Source organism: Dendrobates tinctorius, unplaced genomic scaffold, assembly GCF_039654945.1.
Source record: "Dendrobates tinctorius isolate UK_male_01 unplaced genomic scaffold, ASM3965494v1 ptg000138l, whole genome shotgun sequence".
In the NCBI taxonomy this organism is placed as follows: Eukaryota; Metazoa; Chordata; class Amphibia; order Anura; family Dendrobatidae; genus Dendrobates; species Dendrobates tinctorius.
Genome location: NW_027361806.1, coordinates 5,639,214 through 5,658,550, shown reverse-complemented (window position 1 = coordinate 5,658,550; position 19,337 = coordinate 5,639,214). Strand labels below are relative to the sequence as shown.

Sequence of the window (19,337 nt, the reverse complement as noted above, 5' to 3'; positions counted from 1 at the left end):
TAGTAGTAGTAGTAGTGACATTACCAAGAATGTAGCCCTAACTATTCACTAAAGAGCAACAGTGATATCACTGAGAATGCCGCCCATATAATAATAATAATAATAATAATTTTTATTTATATAGCGCCAACATATTCCGCAGCACTTTACAATTAAGCGGGGACATGTACAGACAATAAATTCAATACAAGTTAAGACAATTCAAACAGTGACATTAGGAGTGAGGTCCCTGCTCGCAAGCTTACAATCTACAAGGAAATGGGGGGACACAGTAGGTGAAAAATGCTTGTTAATTCAGGTCTGGCAATTATAATAGGGATTTTCATATAAAGCTGCATGATCCGGTCATCAGCCCGTGTGTTTAAGTGCAATAGACAAGTATCAAGTGCAGTTATCATGTGCATGAAGGGTGTGGAGACAGATGAATAGTAGGGTGCAGATTCAGAATAATATTTGGAAGGAGGGAACAGGGCAAAGTTAGCTTGCTGGGTAGTTGATGTGGTAGGCTTGTTTGAAGAGATGGGTTTTCAAAGCGCGCTTGAATAGGTCAGGGCTAGGTATCAGTCTGATCGCCTGGGGAAGTGCATTCCAGAGAGGTGGAGCAGCACGAGAGAAGTCTTGGAGGCGGAGGTGCGAGGTTCGGATTACGGGGGATGTTAGTCTTAGGTCATTTGTAGAACGGAGGGCACGTGTAGGGCGATAGACAGAGATGAGAGAGGAGATATAAGGCGGTGCAGAACAGTGGAGAGCTTTGTGGGTGAGAGAGATGAGTTTATACTGGACCCTGTAGCGAATAGGTAGCCAGTGTAATGACTGGCACAAGATGGAGGCATCGGTGAAGCGGCTGGACAGAAATATGACCCTGGCTGCCGCATTCAAGATGGATTGGAGAGGAGAAAGTTTGGTAAGAGGGAGACCGATCAGAAGAGAGTTGCAGTAGTCCAGGCGAGAATGAATAAGAGCGACAGTAAGAGTCTTAGCAGTTTCAAAGGTGAGAAAAGGTCGGATTCTGGAGATGTTTTTAAGATGCAGGTGACAAGAGTGACTGAGTGATCGGATGTACGGAGTAAAGGAAAGTTCAGTGTCGAATATGATCCCAAGACAGCGGGCATGCTGCTTGGGAGTTATGGTTGAACCCTCCAGGGTTATTTCGATGTTAGGTAGAGTGAGGTTAGTAGAGGGGAGAAACACAAGAAGTTCAGTTTTAGAGAGATTTAGTTTCAGATAGAGGGAGGACATGATGCTAGAGACAGCAGACAGACAATCCTTGGTATTTTGAATTAGGGTAGGGGTGATGTCAGGGGAAGAAGTGTATAATTGGGTGTCATCAGCATAGAGATGATACTGGAACCCAAATCTGCTGATTGTTTGTCCAATAGGGGCAGTGTATAAAGAGAAGAGGAGGGGGCCTAGGACTGAGCCCTGCGGGACCCCGATAGTAAGGGGACGAGAAGAGGAAGAGGAGCCGGAAAAAGATACAGTGAAGGAGCGGTCAGAGAGGTAGGAGGAGAACCAGGAGAGGGCCGTGTCCTTGAGGCCTATAGAGCGGAGCATAGTGAGGAGGAGCTGGTGATCCACAGTGTCAAATGCGGCAGAGAGATCCAGGAGAATCAGCAGGGAGCAATGACCTTTCGATTTAGCTGTTATTAAATCATTAGAGACTTTAGTGAGGGCAGTTTCAGTAGAGTGTAAAGAGCGGAAACCAGATTGTAAGGGGTCGAGAAGAGAGTTATCCGAGAGATAGCGGATTAGACGGGAGTGGACCAGGCGTTCCAGGAGTTTAGAGATGAAGGGAAGGTTAGAGACAGGTCTGTAGTTAGCAGTGCAGTTCTGGTCCAGGGATGGCTTTTTAAGTAAAGGGGTTATGATGGCATGTTTAAATGAGGAGGGAAATATACCTGAAGAAAGAGAGAGGTTAAATATTTTAGTCAGGTGAGTGGTGACCACTGGTGAGAGAGACTGCAGGAGCTGTGAAGGAATAGGGTCACTGTTGCAGGTTGTAGGCCGAGCAGAAGCGAGGAGCTTGGAAACTTCTTCTTCTGAAACAGGCTCAAAGATGTCTAGTGAGCTTGAGGTGCGGCAGGGAAGGGGATCCAGGCACTGAGGAGATAGGGCTGAGATATCCTGATGGATGTGGTTGATTTTTTCTAGGAAATAAGTGGCCAGATCCTCACCGCTGAGGTTGGTGATGGGGGCCTGTACTTTAGGTTTCAGGAGGGAGTTTAAGGTTTCAAAAAGTCGTCTTGGGTTGTTGGATAGTGAGGTGATGAGGGTGGTGAAGTAGGATTGTTTGGCCAGATGAAGGGCAGAGTTATAGGTTTTGAGCATGAACTTATAGTGGATGAAGTCTTCTGCTAAGAGAGATTTTCTCCACTGCCGCTCTGCACACCTCGAGCAGCGCTGAAGAAAGCGTGTTTGCGTTGTGTGCCAGGGCTGCCGTTGTCTGTGTCGGGTCTTTCTGCGTATAGAAGGTGCTGCTTCATCTAGGGCATTCTTCAGTGTATTATTGAAGTGTGACAATGCTATGTCTGGACAGGAGAGGGTGGAGATGGGGGCTAAAGATGTGTGGAGATTGTCCCTAAGCTGTTGGGTATTAATGGTACGTGTATTCCGATAAGTGTGGTAAGTGGGGGTGTTCCGGGTGAGGAGACAATTCTTGACAGAGAAGGAAAGAAGGTTGTGGTCCGAGAGCGGGAGGGGCGAATTAGTAAAGTCGTGCAGCGAGCCGGGACGGGAGAAAACCAGGTCCAGAGTATTCCCGTCCTCATGTGTAGGAGAATTAGTAAACTGTGAGAGGCCGAATGAAGAAGTTAGAGAAAGAAGATGAGAGGCAGACTGGGAGAGCGGATCATTGATGGGGATGTTAAAGTCTCCCATGATGAGGGTGGGGATGTCACAGGATAGAAAGTGAGTAAGCCAGGTGGTGAAGTGGTCTAGAAACTGGCGGGAGGAGCCTGGAGGGCGATAAACGACCGCCACTCGTAAGGAGAAGGGCTTAAAGAGTCTGACGGCGTGGACTTCAAAGGAAGGAAATGTAAGTGAGGGAACCAGGGGGATGACCTGGAAAGCACATTGTGATGAAAGGAGCAAACCAACACCTCCACCCTGTCTGTTCTCAGGTCTGGGGGTATGTGAAAATTTTAGCCCACCAAACGAGAGAGCGGCAGCAGCGGTGGTGTCTGAATGCTGGATCCAGGTTTCTGTAATAGCCAGAAGGTTAAGGGAATTAGAGAGAAAAAGATCGTGAATGTAAGTCAGTTTGTTACACACAGACCGTGCATTCCAGAGAGCACATTGGAAAGTGAGAGGAGAAGGCATGCACTGAATGTTAATAAGATTAGCAGGGTTTCTACACTCACTGGCCACTTTATTAGGTACACCTGTCCAACTGTGTGTTAAGACTTAATTTCTAATCAGCCAATCACATGGCGGCAACTCAGTGCATTTAGGCATGTAGACATGGTCAAGACAATCTCCTGCAGTTCAAACCGAGCATCAGTATGGGGAAGAAAGGTGATTTGAGTGCCTTTGAACGTGGCATGATTGTTGGTGCCAGAAGGGCTGGTCTGAGTATTTCAGAAACTGCTGATCTACTGGGATTTTCACGCACAACCATCTCTAGGGTTTACAGAGAATGGTCCGAAAAAGAAAAAAAATCCAGTGAGCGGCAGTTCTGTGGCCGGAAATGCCTTGTTGATGCCAGAGGTCAGAGGAGAATGGGCATACTGGTTCGAGCTGATAGAAAGGCAACAGTGACTCAAATTGCCACCCGTTACAACCAAGGTAGGCAGAAGAGCATCTCTGAACGCACAGTGCGTCGAACTTTGAGGCAGATGGGCTACAGCAGCAGAAGACCACACTGGGTACCACTCCTCTCAGCTAAGAACAGGAAACTGAGGCTACAATTTGCACAAGCTCATCGAAATTGGACAGTAGAAGATTGGAAAAACGTTGCCTGGTCTGATGAGTCTCGATTTCTGCTGCGACATTCGGATGGTAGGGTCAGAATTTGTCGTAAACAACATGAAAGCATGGATCCATCCAGCCTTGTATCAACGGTTCAGGCTGGTGGTGGTGGTGTCATGGTGTGGGGAATTTTTTCTTGGCACTCTTTGGGCCCCTTGGTACCAATTGAGCATCGTTGCAACGCCACAGCCTACCTGAGTATTGTTGCTGACCATGTCCATCCCTTTATGACCACAATGTACCCAACATCTGATGGCTACTTTCAGCAGGATAATGCGCCATGTCATAAAGCTCGAATCATCTCAGATTGGTTTCTTGACCATGACAATGAGTTCACTGTACTCAAATGGCCTCCTCAGTCACCAGATCTCAATCCAATAGAGCATCTTTGGGATGTGGTGGAATGGGAGATTCGCATCAGGGATGTGCAGCCGACAAATCTGCGCCAACTGTGTGATGCCATCATGTCAATATGGTCCAAAATCTCTGAGGAATGCTTCCAGCACCTTGTTGAATCTCTGCCACGAAGAATTGAGGCAGTTCTGAAGGCAAAAGGGGGTCCAACCCGTTACTAGCATGGTGTACCTAATAAAGTGGCCAGTGAGTGTATATGCAGATGGAGGAGAGTAAGGTATGCTGGTGGAGGGAGGCCCAGGGTTGGGGGAGATGTCACCTGCAACTATTAAAAGGAGAAAAAACAGAAAAAGCAGGTGGTGGGATGATTTGTATGAACGTTTTGAGTGCTGCATGGTGGTTTTGGATGGTTTGGTGTGGGTAAGAAATGTCAATAGAGCCTCAGAGTTATACATGGGAGAGGGGAAAAGGGAGGGGTAGATATGCAGAGAGTGCACAGAATGTGTAAAAGGGCAGGCGAGTTGTTAGAAAGCAGAGGTGAAGACAAAAAGCAGCAGGTTGATATGATCAATGCAAATGTAGTACGACTGACCAAGAAGCATGCGTGCATGAAAAACTTATGCACCTTACCTGTCTCCTGCCCTGTCCAACTGCATTGTCTAACTGCAAAACACTTGATCCCGTTGCACTTAATATCTGTTGCACGCGTGCTATCCCAACCAGAGCTAAATATATATGAAATGAAATGTCTGCTAGCTTCAGCCACCAAAAGGCCACAATCAGTAATTAACCAATTAGCACAAGGCCAGAGCAGGCATTACTATGCAGGGTAAATAACTAACGCTGGACAAGGCCATCAAACAGAGAAAGGGAAAAAAAAAAAAAAACCTTTCTACACTTCAAAGCAGAAACCAAATAGTTAAAAAAAAAAATAAAGACCCACCACAGGAGTGATGGAATGAAATACCATAAAAATATCTGGCAATATATGATGCAGTTCACACTTGTCAGACAGCATACATGGATGATGGAATGAAATACCATAAAAATATCTGGCAATATATGATGCAGTTCACACTTGTCAGACAGCATACATGGATGATGGAATGAAATACCACAGGAGTGATGGAATGAAATACCATAAAAATATCTGGCAATATATGATGCAGTTCACACTTGTCAGACAGCATACATGGATGATGGAATGAAATACCATAAAAATATCTGGCAATATATGATGCAGTTCACACTTGTCAGACAGCATACATGGATGATGGAATGAAATACCTGTGTGAAGAAGAGAAGAGAGGAACATCAGCTTCAATGCATTGTCTAACTGCAAAACACTTGATCCCGTTGCACTTAATATCTGTTGCACGCGTGAGCCCGCACGCGTGCTATCCCAACCAGAGCGCCCATATATTCAGTTGTGAGCAATAATGTCATCACTGAGAGTGTAGTCCATACATTCAGTAGTGAGCAGCAATGACATCACTGAGAAGGTATCCCACACATTTAGTAATGAGCAGCAATGTCATCACTGAGAATGCCACCCATACCTTCAATAGTGAGCAGTAGTGATATCGCTGAGAATGCAGCCTTGACATTCAGTAATGAGCCACAATGACATCACTGCAAAGGTAACTTATCCATTCATTATAGATTAGTGGTGACATCACTGAGAATGCAGCCAATGTCTATGGCAGCGAGTAGCAGTGACATTACTGAGAATGCAGCCTGTCATGAGAGTGATGACATCCCTGAGAATGCATCACTAGAAAGCAGCAATGGCATCACTGAGCTTGCAGCCTATCCGTTCATTAGTGATGATGCTTGCATATCTATATGGGTAATAGAGACATAGACATTTACCAGTGCACTTATGTGAGAGTAAACATTTTCATCAGTATGAATATACTAGAGATGATGTGTGCAAGAGAAGCAATATCATATTGAAAATATAATAAGGGCTTTCTTTTTCCAGCCGCATTTCTCTAAAGGGAGTGAAACATTACATACATTAGATGCAATGAGAGTAGACTTCCCCTAACGCATTCAGCTAATTTCACTTATTGACCTACTGTCTAATGGAGATATTGGTCTGTGTGATCACTGATGATCTTTCCTTTATGAAACCCATTTATAAAACTCATTAGCATCTGTACTGAATGGGCTCTAATTAACTCCTTTACTCCCAGTTGTTCTCCCCGGATGTTGGATTTGTCTTTCTCCACCTCAAAGGCCAAGAAGTGTGAAGCTGCCGTATTCTTCTCTTCCCTCTTTATTTTCCTCTCTAGTGGGTCTTGGGTTTTATTTGATTGTTTTCATTCAGTAATATTTCCAATAAAGCCAGAAAAAGATGATGGATAATATTTATTTCTTGAGATTCTGCTGGCTTCATAACTTCCGTTTCTATATTTCTTCTAAGGCTTTGTTTGTATGTACTATGTTTCCCCAAAAATAAGACCTACCCCGGAAATAAGCCCTAGCATGATTTCACAATATTTTGGGAATATACTTGAACTATAAACCCTACTTAAAAAATAAGCCGAGTTAAGTCAGAGGCAGCATTAGGAGTGAGAAAAACTAGGCAATTGCCCAGGGCCCTCACTCTCTTTGGGGCCCCCAGCATTTCTATTCTGAGGTTAAGACTGTTTAAAGACCTTTCCGGACATCATGGTCATATGACCTTGATGTCATCAAAACTCCTTTAATTGCAGGAAACTAGAAGAGAACTGAAGAGGACACAGGCTGGTATGCACCATATGAACAGTGTTTGTATATTTACATGTGTATGGGCAGTGTTTGTGATGACATGATTATATATGTGTAAGAAGATGAGCCTAGGCAGAGTCAGCGGTTTCCGGTGCCCTTTAGGGCCGGAACTATCGGGACTGTCACCACTGTTGCCGGGGGAGGCTTCTTCTGGGAGGGAAAGACCTTCCTTCTGGACAGTAGGTGGTGCGGGGTATGTAAGAAGGACTGAGCAAGGGAATGGGTCAGACTTGGCGAGAAAGCGACAGGTGAAGGTTGACCTCTCCGCTGCTCCGGCTGACAACTGCACGCCGCTCATACCTCAGCATGCTGACTATAAGTTTGACTTTGACGCTATTGAATAATCGTCTGACCCTGTTCTTCTGGACAGCTCTGTCCTGTCTGTGGTAACGGATAATCTGCCTAGAGTCTACCCCAAAGGACCGCCCACTACTGTGAACTGTGAGCATGCCAATGACTTGTGTTCGGCACCATTCCTGAGGAATCCACATCAAGGACTGTTTCCAGAGCACTCAAGCCAAGCAGGACCGGATCCATCAGCACCGTCGGGAGACAGTGCTTCTCGTTCCTTCATAGCAGAGCTAGAGACTTTGTCCATAATTTGCATCGCCGTCGGGAGATCTTCCAGCCTTTCCCCTGCAAGAACTACAAGTGATAAGTTACCTTGTTTTTGTATATCTTATTCTTGAGCATTGTGTTTGTGTGCAATTCCCACCGCTGCCGTACTATTCTTGCCACCCTGTGTGGAGTACTACTTGTTAATTGCCTGTTCAGTAAATCTTGTTATCCCCTTCTCTGCCTCCGGCTCTTCACTGCATCCAACGAACTTTACTCATTTTACATATGAATATATTTTTATTTCTTTTGTTCAAGAATAAATGTTGATTGTTGTTCATGGAAAAAATAATAAGGCTGTCTTATTTTTGGGGAAACACTATGTTCTAATTTTGTGTCTTTTTGGTCATATCCTTAGCTTCAGTCCTTTATTGGGGTCTAAACAAGTTAGTTATTGGTGTTTTCACAATTAATCAAATGTTCTTGAGTGTTTTCAGGGAGAATAACTCTCACTGGCATAGGAGCCGCAATGTACTCAAGAGCCTCTGCCTCGCTTGCTTGTTTCCCCACCCAACACATACCTCATTGGCTTGATTGATAGCTCACAGTCTGATTTTCTTGCCTGACACCGGACCTTACACAGACAAGGACCAATCAATCAAGCTAAAAAGGCTGGTGCTGGGTGGTGATACAACATTGGAAGTCAGAGAATTATTGGGTGCTATTCTACGCCCAGAGCATTTAAAGCTTCATTTGAATATAAATGAAACAAATAATTTTCTGGAAATGCTGCAACAGAAGATATAAAGAACTGCATGCCCATATATGCGGTTTGGTTTAGGTGATGGGGGTTGAACTTACTGACAGATTCCCTTTAAGAATGAAGGAGCAGATCTGTGATTCTTGCTGCCCCTGGTTTAGGCAGCTTGAATTAACCTACAGGTTCCCTTTAAATGTTAAAATAATGTTAGTCTATTATAATCTTGTCATAATTTATATTCATTGGTTATGATTTTTCCCCCTATTTAAAATAGGTATCGGCAATTGTTGCGAATTCATGGCACTGCCACGTACAATAGGCAGAATAGTGTGTGTTTCTATTTATATGTTGCCTGGTAGGCTTTAGCAGACTTCACTGATGTTTTTACATAGCAATTTTATGCACAAAAGTGGTTACAGCAGAACTTGTCATTTTAGATTTTTAATAAATACAATTCAAAAACATTTTAAAAAGTTTGAAAATACATGAATTGCAGATAACATGCAACGTAATGTCTGGTAATTGTCTCGGTTAACAGTCAATTTACAGGGTATAATACAGCTCAGTTTTGCATGGAGCATAATTAGGCTTCTATGGAGGTATGTATGGCCTCTACTGTACCACTCCAGCTTGGTATGGAGGAATACAGAGGGTTATTTTTGGTTGAATTCAGTATTAAGAATTCTGCCATGTTCCAGGGCACTGTAAATATGGAGGTTTTCATCTCTGTAAGCATTACTAAATAAGAAAGGGAAAAGGGAAAAGGATAACCTCTAAAATCAGCACACCTAAATGGAGGAGATTCAATGCTCGGAAACTGCTGTGCCTCAGGGAATAAAAAAGAACCCAATACCAATGAGTATGGTGGAAGATGATACTGACAGAGTGCCAAGAAGAAATAATATACTGTATACAGCAACACGTGAGGATAGATAAAAACACCTTTATTAATATATAAATGGGTGTACACTTAAATAAAATAAAAAATAATAAAAAGGCATCCCAAACAAATGCGTAATATTGGATTATGATATCCTACAACATAGGGTAAAATGTATACCCATAAGGCAAGGCTCGAAAGGAATATGAAAAAAGAAAATTAAAATAAATATCAATGGAACCTTAATAAATCCCCCAAAAGGAATTGTGTATACAGTGCACCATATAATAATGAATATCCAAAAATTGTGTAAACACAGTATACAAAAAATAATAAATAAAGAATAATAATAACAACAACAGCTGTGCAAATAATGTGTAAAATGAACCGTGCAATAGAAAAAAAAAAAAAAATAGTGCAGTGAACAAAAAAAGACACTACGAGAGTATCACACAATGTGAGAGGGGAAAGAAGTAATGGGAGCGGAAAATAAAATACCTAATGAGCCGGAGAATGATGCCTGGGGATGCCTGTGAACACGCCCCGACGCGCGTTTCGGAATAAAACTTCCTTCGTCCCTACCCCCTGACGAAGGAAGTCTTATTCCGAAACGTGCGTCGGGGCGCGTTCACAGGCATCCCCAGGCATCATTCTCCGGCTCATTAGGTATTATTTTATTTTCCGCTCCCATTACTTCTTTCCCCTCTCACATTGTGTGACACTCTCGTAGTGTCTTTTTTTGTTCACTGCACTATTTTTTTTTTTTTTTTTTATTGCACGGTTCATTTTACACATTATTTGCACAGCTGTTGTTGTTATTATTATTCTTTATTTATTATTTTTTGTATACTGTGTTTACACAATTTTTGGATATTCATTATTATATGGTGCACTGTATACACAATTCCTTTTGGGGGATTTATTAAGGTTCCATTAATATTTATTTTAATTTTCTTTTTTCATATTCCTTTCGAGCCTTGCCTTATGGGTATACATTTTACCCTATGTTGTAGGATATCATAATCCAATATTACGCATTTATTTGGGATGCCTTTTTATTATTTTTTATTTTATTTAAGTGTACACCCATTTATATATTAATAAAGGTGTTTTTATCTATCCTCACGTGTTGCTGTATACAGTATATTATTTCTTCTTGGCACTCTGTCAGTATCATCTTCCACCATACTCATTGATATTGGGTTCTTTTACCGGATGGTCTGCCATCCATATTTCTAGAGGGGTTGTGGATTTTCATTTTTTTTTTTTATTATTATTATTTTTAATTAGTACATTACCCTCATTGTTCTAAGTGTTACATTTCTCAGGGAATAAAGAAGAATAATCCAGCATCAAGATCTTCTATTATATTCCAAATTTTATTTGTGATAAAATGCTAGAAAAATTCCAATAGAACAAATCACAACCGCACACCACCACCACTTAAAAAAAAAATACAGCGTGGGCCATTTATATGGATACACCTGGGTGGGCCATTTATAAAGATGCAATCCAAAATGGCCGACTTGGTCACCACCCATCTTGAAAAGTATTCCCCCCCTCCTATATACTAATGTGCCACAAACAGGAAGATGATATCACTAACCATTCCCATTTTATTTAGGTGTATCCATATAAATGGGCCACCCTGAATATTAAAATACAGAGCAAATGCGTTTCGGAACTTATTAAGGACACCTGTCCGATACGCGTTTATTTAATAAGGTATACTTGCCATTAAAATAAATTATTTTCCTTACCTACATGATATATGCCTTCACCATTTATCAGTTATTTAAAATCACCAAAGAAATCTCCTGTAAGATCTATTTTTTTGGCTGCATGATATATTCTGTTTAGTTTGCAATAAAAAATTGTACTTTGCAACAGACATATAGACACAGCCCCTAATGTCAATTACATAGCATTTCAGCTTTTTTTCTGAAGAGGATGGGGGCGCTATACTTACAAACAAAAATTGTTTATCAATACCATGTGACAGGATCCAAGTTTTTCTTTTTTTTTTTTTTCTGCTGTGGCTGAGACTTCCCTTTCCATGTGTTGTATTCTTTCTCTCATCGGTTTCAGCAGTATAAAAACTTTGCTGCCGTTTCATATTTTCTCAAAGCTATTTAATCTGCTTTTAAAGAGGGAGAGGCAGGAATACACTAAGCTGTGTTCTGGCTTCTCCTTTGTATATTGTAATAGTAGGATCATTTCTAGGTTGGGCTTCTCACCTGTGCCCATCCTTTTCCGGGCACCTGCCCAGATAGGAGCCCTCTCCATGCCCCCATTCCCACTCCTAACGCTTGGCTCCTGATTAAGGAGATAGGCGCCTCTGAAAGTGCTACTAATCTTGATTCTTGCCGCCGCCCTGCATTCCCTGGCACCGGGTACAGTGCAGGAAATTTATGGTTGGACACCACAGTGCTGATTACAGACCCAGTAAAAAATGTCCTGGAGAGCTCTGCCAAGGCATAAAATTCACCCCTCATGTGCCAGGAGAGTCTCTAACTCATAAACGTCCACAGAGCCGCCAGCGCTCGCTCCCTCCACATTGCTGAGTGCAGTAGAAGAGTTGTATAGATCTTGTGCTTTGCTGTCTATTTCAATGACTTCACTTGCAGAACTTGCTGACTGCACAAAAAAAAGAAAGGCGAGTGTGTTCTTACTGTTATACGAAGAGACCATAGGTTAAAGGATTCTTCTGTGTCTATAAAGGCGCTAATCATAGGGGTTGGGATTTTTGCACTTTATTAATAATATAATGTTTCTTTTACTAGTTGCATGTGTAGTAAAATAGACCACTTTCAATAAATACACCTATAAAGGGCATACATAATTTGATAGACCCTTTTTAAGATTTGTCCTTAATAGGAAAGATATATATCTTTGTGTAACTAATAGAAACACTGGAGAAAGCAACACGACCAAAATATTTTTTTTTAAAACATAAACAAATCTTTAATTTCAAGTGTAAATAATTATCCAAAAAAATTAATAACATTCAATAGTATATCCTATAAATAACAGTAGCAGGGATACTAAATACCCTGACAATCATGGACAAGTACACAGCAGCAGAGAAAACTAGAGAACCTATGACCAAAACGGGCCGTGCGCAGTATGCGTTTGGCGCAACCAAACTGCAGCAGGTTGCGTTTGGCGCAGGTCGGCGCACCGTCAAAAAGCCGCCTGCGCCGCCAAATGCATACTGCGCACGGCCTGCGCCCCCAGTGATAAAGATAGGGGACGCAGGGCGCATGCAGCGTCATGCGCCGGTAGGCGGAGCTACCGGCGGAGGCGTGGCAGGGGCGGAGCTTAGCGGCGGCCGTGCGCAGGCCGTCGTTGCGCTCACAAACGCTAGTGTGAAACTAGCCTTACTTGGGGTTTGAATATCTTGCATTTCATACTATCAACGCAGTGGTGACTTGGAAATGACGACTGCATCGCTCTTCAGAGTGCCATTCAATTCTCAAAACAAAAGATGACAACGTAGTTCAAGAACCAACAGAACATTATCATGACTCCCGCCCTCAAAAAGCAGAAGCAAGTGTGCTTCTGTACTGCAGAGCATCTCACCTAGAATTCTATATTATTCTCTGTTCTGCAGAGCATCTCACCTATACCTGTATACTATCCCCCTGTCCTGCAGAGCATCTCACCTAGTATTCTATATTATTCTCCTGCCCTGCAGAGCATCTCACCTAGAATTCTAAATTATTCTCATGCCCTGCAGAGCATCTCACCTAGAATTCTATATTATTCTCCTGCCCTGCAGAGCATCTCACCTATAATTCTATATTATTCTCTGTCCTGCAAAGCATCTCACCTATACCTGTATACTATCCCCCTGTCCTGCAGAGCATTTAAACCTATAATTCTATACTATTCTCTGTCCTGCAGAGCATCTCACCTAGAATTCTATATTATTCTCCTGCCCTGCAGAGCATCTCACTTATAATTCTATATTATTCTCCTGCCCTGCAGAGCATCTCACTTAGAATTCTATATTATTCTCCTGCCCTGCAGAGCATCTCACCTATAATTCTATATTATTCTCTGTCCTGCAGAGCATCCCCCTGTCCTGCAGAGCATCGCACCTAGAATTCTACAATATTCTTCTGCCCTGCAGAGCATCTCACCTATAATTCCATATTGTTCTCCTGCCCTGCAGAGCATCTCACCTATAATTCTATATTATTCTCTGTCCTGCAGATCATCTCACCTATACCTGTATACTATCCCCCTGTCCTGCAGAGCATCTCACCTAGAATTCTATATTATTTTCCTGCCCTGCAGAGCATCTCACCTAGAATTCTAAATTATTCTCCTGCCCTGCAGAGCATCTCACCTAGAATTCTATATTATTCTCCTGCCCTGCAGAGCATCTCACCTATACCTGTATACTATCCCCCTGTTCTGCAGAGCATTTAACCTATAATTCTATACTATTCTCTGTCCTGCAGAGCATCTCACCTAGAATTCTATATTATTCTCCTGCACTGCAGAGCAGCTCACCTAGAGTTCTATATTTATCTCCTGCCCTGCAGAGCATCTCACCTAGAGTTCTATATTATTCTCCTGCCCTGCAGAGCATCTCACCTAGAATTCTATATTATTCTCTGTCCTGCAGAGCATCTCACCTATACCTGTATACTATCCCCCTGTCCTGCAGAGCATTTAACCTATAATTCTATACTATTCTCTGTCCTGCAGAGCATCTCACCTATAATTGTATATTTTCCTGCCCTGCAGAGCATCTCACCTATACCTGTATACTTTCCCCCGTCCTGCTGAGCATTTAACCTATAGTTCTATGCTACTCTCTGTCTTGCAGAGCATCTCGCCTATAACGCGCTACTGTTTTCCTGTGGGTATTCATGTCTGTGGGCAATTTTCTGTAGGCATTTTTCACATATCATCTGAACATCCTCACCTTGCACCTCAAGTATCATAGATCTGAAACTTTGTGATGATGCAATTGGCAATTTTCCGTGTGGGCAATTTTCCATGTGGCAATTTTCCGTGTGGGCAATTTTCCTGGTCACCGACCAAAACATCCCAATAGAATAGATACTATAATATGGGTATCATTGCTCTACAAGCAAAAAAAATTACATAACAATATAAGTGCATAAATATATATATATATTATACATAGACTCACAGTGCATGAAACACGTATAAATAAATCCAACCATGTAAAGTTTGTAACAATCATATATACATGATCATACTTAATAGGGAAATATATAACACAAAATACCTGCAGTCATATTCCTGTAGGATGAGGGTCAGTGGCTATACCTCAAAGCGCATTTCACCGCCTCTGCAGTTTTGTCAGGAGGGGTTCTTTGTACCGTGTTAGGGCAGTTTCACATGTCAGTGTCTCCGGTATGCATAGTGACAGTTTTCTCACGTACCGGAGACACTAACACACGTAGACACATTCGAATGAATGCAAAACACCCTGACATGTCCGTTTTTGTGCAACAGCACGGATCACACGGACCCATACAAGTCAATGCGTCCGTGTAAACACGTACCGCACACGGATGCTGTCCGTGTGCTGTCCGTGTGCGATCCATGTGCGTTTTTTAAAGTTAAAGGGTTAACATTGAAAATAAGTTTTCAAAAACACGGACAGCACACGGATGGTACACGGATGGTACACACGGACATACGGATAGCACACGGATGTCACAGGGATGGCATACATATGCACACGGACACGGATAGCTCCGGTACCGGAATTATCTGGACGTGTGAAACTGCCCTTAGCCAGCAGATAGAAAAATATTTGGAATTGAGAGTCCTCAGTGGTTGATACCTTTTAATGGCTAACTGAAAAGATGGTAGCAAATTGCAAGCTTTCGAGACTACTCAGGTCTCTTCATCAGGCTTATAGAGTAATACAAAATCTGAAGAATCACATATTTATACACAACACAGCAGAGAACTGTCATTATGGGAGAGTGATAAACAGTTGTGTCCATAAATATTGGAACAGTTCGTAGATAGGGAGTGAAAGCTTTATTGTCCTCTGATTGGGGTCTGGTTCTGCATTGTGATGCCCACACAAGGTCTGAAGAGAAAATTCCTTAATTGATGTAAAAAGACATTAATCCATGTAGCACATTCAATCTTGCACTAAGTGTGTCAAAGGTTGTCATAAGTTTATACTCCCAGACTCTCCTGTCTCTTTGAGATTTGAAGTTACCTTTCAATAAAAGTAATTTCAGGTTCATTGTGCTGTGATCAGGCATACAAAAATGTCCTTTTACATCAATTAAGGAATTTGCTCTTCAGACCTTGTGGGGGCATCACAACACAGAACCAGACCCAAATCAGAGGACAATAAAACTTTCACTCCTTATCTACGAATTGTTCCAATATTTATGGACACAGCTCTCTCCAAAAATGACAGTTCTTTGCTGTGTTGTGTATAAATGTGTGATTCTTCAGATGCTGTATTAGTCTATATGCCTGATGAAGAGACCTGAGTAGTCTCGAAAGCTTGCAATTTACCATCTTTTCAGTAAAGGTTCCGTCTCACATAACGAGATCGTTAGCGAGATCGCTGAAACGTCACCGATTTTGTGACGCAACAGCGACCTCACCACGTGTGACAGTGGCGACCGCCCCCCCCCCCCCGCTGGAATATCGGTGATCGTGCTCGAATGTCCTGGGCCATTTTTTGATCGTTGGCGTCCCGTTGGCCAGCATGCATTGCTGTGTTTGATGCCGACGAGCGACCTAGTTGGCGACGCAGAACTCAAGGACGCAGGCGTGAGTCGTCAGAAAAGCTGCTGTGTGACAAAGTACCAACAACTGCCAAGGTCGTTATACGGATCGCCGTATCGTTGCTGCGTCGTTGAAGAGATCTGCCTGTTTGGCAGCTTACTAGCGACCATGTAGGGATCGCTGGTGCGTCGCTATGTGAAACGGGTCCCTAAGTCATTAATAGGTACATTTGAAATGAAGTAGACACTCTTAGATTAGTACATCTAGAAGTGTAAATATCTTAATATCAAGTCACTTAAAATGATGAGATTTTATACAGTTTCTTAAAAGAAGAAAGCTAGTGGATATTCTTATACTGCATGCCGCCTTTAAATAAACATACAAATATATCATCTTGATTAGTAATTTGTAACGCCCTGTTAACACTGTGTTTATTAAGCACAACTGTGCACAACTGCCAGGGTTTCGATCTAATTGCCTGAAAAACTGGATTTAGATGGAAAACCACAAAGTGCAATAACACAAAGGGGTTCAAATCAACTTTGTTTGTTCTTTCTTTCCGGCAGTGTCCGCCCTTTCAGACTGACACAGGAATGTAGTAGAATAAAGGCCCTTTTACATTTAGCGATACACCAGCAATCCGACCAGCGATCCGACCCGGTCAGAATCGCTGGTGCATCGCTAAATGATCGCTAGTGAGCTGCCACACAGGCAGATCTCACAGCGATGCAGCAGCGACACAGTGCACGATACTCACCTTTCACACACAGCGATCCTGACGTCCTCCCGCCCGCCTCCACGCGTCGCTCATCTCACACAGCAGGAAGCCCAGCAGGAAGCAGACGACGAGAAATGGAGCCGGACATTCTCGCGCGATCAGCGATGGACAGCGGGGGAGCCGGTCGGAGGTAAGTATCACACATAGCGATATCGCTATAACATCACAAAATCGGTGACGTTATAGCGATATCGCTATGTGTAAAACCCCCTTACGTTTTTGTGCCTGTCTGAAAAGACTGATACCTGCATAAACACAAAGTAAATCAGAAATGGAGTCCATTAAAACTGCATTTATGTCATTTCTCTGTCTGGAGTACCTGTTTGAATTCCCAAAAATGGGATTCAGATTGAATTACTAATAGTCTCATAGGTATATTGCAAAAATACTTTGTGGATAGGACCCAACATGCAACAACTGTGTTCCACTTCTGACATCTTTCTTACTATGTCAAATTGTACATAGCAGGTAAGAGGTTCCATGTGAGAATTCATACAGCTTCTGAAACAGGGTCGAACTTGACCCACCAAAGTACAACATAATCTCCCATTGGCTCTAAAGTAGGCGATGATACATTAATGGGCCCAAAGTTCCACCTTTCTGAATATGACTCTGGATATGTTAGGGTCTTTTGAGGTGGTTTAAAAATAGTAATTTAGGCCTCTGTTGGTCCCATAAATCCATTTTTGTTTTTACAAAAAATGAACCCCAAATAGTGAAACACTAAATAACCCCAAATATTGAAACATTAAAGGAGTAACCATTGTTTTTGTTTTTTTGATTTATAAATAAACTTGAAAATAAAAAATTTTGTAATATATCTTATAAAATATATCCACTTCTTTCTCATGTACTCATCATTCATTCTCAAAATTCTCAATTTATAGATAATATCTGTCTTCAACTAATACAAATTTCCACTTTACAGACAAAAGGCAGTTGGTGCTCATAAAATTCCTATAAAGAACTGTAACTCTCTTTTCTGGAGAACTCGTAGCAGAATTTCTGTGTGTTCTTCTAGCTTCTCCCCTTCCTATAGATTTTAAAAGCACCAACTGCCATCTCCTATCTCAGATATGTGAAAATCAGTTCACTAATTTCAGATTTTACATATTTTACCCCTCAACTGAGAGAGAAAGATCAATCCAGGAGTAAAAAGCAGATTTCTCTGATAAAGATAACATTGTGGTGATATATTAATTTGTGGTATACTTACATTTCCCCTGGATAAACCTATACGCGAAACGCACGTCGGGGTAGCGCCACCACTTAAAGGTAATGTGCCTGCATGCTTCCCTCATATGCCCTCTCCAAATTTGGTCCCACTTGTTCTTATACTGTTGAGACACTTGCACTTTAAGAGAATAATCTACCTACTATTCTTGTTAGTGTTATTATTTTGCCAGCATATTAGGATGCACACGGGGTTGTTGCCATTATACATGCCTTTTTGGAAGCACCACATAAATTGATTTTTCTTACAGGACTTTATTTTTTTCGTACTATATTTAATCCTTGGCGATTGCATTTATTATAGGAGCTTTTCTTTTAACCCCATATATATATTTACTCCCTTTTCAGGCCTTCCTATTGAGTTAGATATTTTTATGTATTTCACCATTAGCGCATTACCATAACCGAGTAGCTTCTATTGCATATTTTGTCCCTATATCATTATTTTAACTGCTTTTAATATTTTGTTTCAATAAAAGTTTGTATTTTTATGGCATATAGCTTCCATTGTTCTTTTTGATTAATAATAGATTTTTTTGGAGTTGCCATTTACCTAGGCAGTACCACATTTGGATGTGCTTAATGTTTACGGGGGCTTTTTGCTATGGCAGAATATATTGTATCTTGTAAAACACCAACATGAAAGAGATCAAAACTAGTGATTGTAATAATCAGAATTCTATTGTCTTGTATCTTTTATGTTGTGACATTTTTGAGCTAGAAGGTCCAGGTGTTGGTGTGACCTGCGTAGAAGTTGCCTCAGGAAAGTATCTTGTCATCTTTCTGCTTTTTTTTACACGGTGGTAACGACTAAATCCTATTTTAAAAATCCTGCTGGGGATAGTTGGCTCTGTCATTGCTAATCTACTTATGATATCACTCTGTATAATTATTTTGTGAAGATAATACTTTCTCTTTATTTAACATAGAGTGTATCTTACTTTTCCATCAGGACTATCTGCTTGCTGAAGTCCCCGGCTGTGGGGAGTCCTCTCTACTCATCATGTGCAGCTTTTGAGATAACCAACCTTGCTGATCATGTCATTATTTCCCATGTGATTGTAGCATACTAGAGAATTTCTCTTAAGGCCCCCCGTCACACATAGCGACGCACCAGCGATCCCGACAACGATATGACCTTGACAAGATCGCTGGTGTGTACTACATGATCGCTGGTGAGCTGCCAAACAAGCAGCTTCACCAGCGATCAGCACCAGCGACACGCAGGTAACAAGCGACGCACATCGCTTAGTTACCCGCTGTGTATGTTAGAAACCAGCGCGCTGGTT

At 42.0% G+C, this 19,337-nt stretch overlaps 1 protein-coding gene and 1 long non-coding RNA gene across 3 annotated transcripts in view; one reads left to right on the top strand and one right to left on the bottom strand.

Moving 5' to 3' along the window:
- PTPRF (protein tyrosine phosphatase receptor type F) overlaps positions 1–19,337 on the top strand; it is a 1,130,165-nt gene that overhangs the window by 748,301 nt on the left and 362,527 nt on the right. The window lies entirely within an intron of this gene.
- The window catches only part of LOC141048674 (uncharacterized), a 58,344-nt gene continuing 50,818 nt past the window's right edge, over positions 11,812–19,337 (bottom strand). The window contains exons 2-3 of the long non-coding RNA XR_012220107.1: positions 14,230–14,391; positions 11,812–11,927 (exon numbers count right to left, since the gene is read on the bottom strand). This is a non-coding gene — a long non-coding RNA (uncharacterized lncRNA). The remainder of the gene's footprint in view (positions 11,928–14,229; positions 14,392–19,337) is intronic.